Source organism: Filicampus tigris, chromosome 13 (genome assembly GCF_054856515.1).
Source record: "Filicampus tigris isolate MCC_2025a chromosome 13, RoL_Ftig_1.0, whole genome shotgun sequence".
In the NCBI taxonomy this organism is placed as follows: Eukaryota; Metazoa; Chordata; class Actinopteri; order Syngnathiformes; family Syngnathidae; genus Filicampus; species Filicampus tigris.
In genome coordinates this window covers 13,661,004-13,661,707 of record NC_141229.1, presented here as the reverse complement: position 1 = coordinate 13,661,707, position 704 = coordinate 13,661,004, and positions in this window count along the sequence as shown.

The following is a 704-nucleotide window of genomic DNA, read 5'->3' as shown; positions in this document are numbered from 1 at the left end:
CAGTTCCGTCATATAATGAGCATTTACGGTAATTTAACACGTATATTTTGGGTCAATTTTGACCTGAGCTAAAAATAACCTAATTTTGATTGTCAAATGGTGAAGTAAAGATCTTATCAAAATGTATTACGGGTAATAGCTTGTATGCCATCTTGTTTCATATATGTGATCATTCTTATGCTAGTTTACTCTTTCAAGATTAGCCCATGACTCTTCAAAGACCAACAGTTCCGTGGTACAAACACTAACTGTTCTCAGGACTGTTTCAAGCTCCCTCTTGAATCTAAGACATTTGAAGGGCCACTTTTTGCTGTGGCCCAATTAGGGCTGGGCGATTTGGGCGGAAACAATTATAATCAAGTAATTTTCACACCGTAGGTCTAGATGCTCAATTTGGATTTTTTTAAATTATCCCAATTTTTTTGTGTAAGCGTTCAAATTAAATTATAAATGTGACATTGGTCTTGTCTGCTGTATCAACACATGCGTCGCCAAAGTGACCCGCATGCGCAGAAGACGAGACAACGTCACTCCCGATGTTGTGTTTGCGAAAGTATATGAGGTCAAGCATGTCGGGGCATTTATACAGTGATGTGATTAGGTAGGAGGTAGAAAAATAAATACAGTTGTTGTTATCCTTTCGGCTTTTCCCCTCAGGGATCGCCACAGCAAATCAAGTGCACGCTCAACTTGCATCATTGATT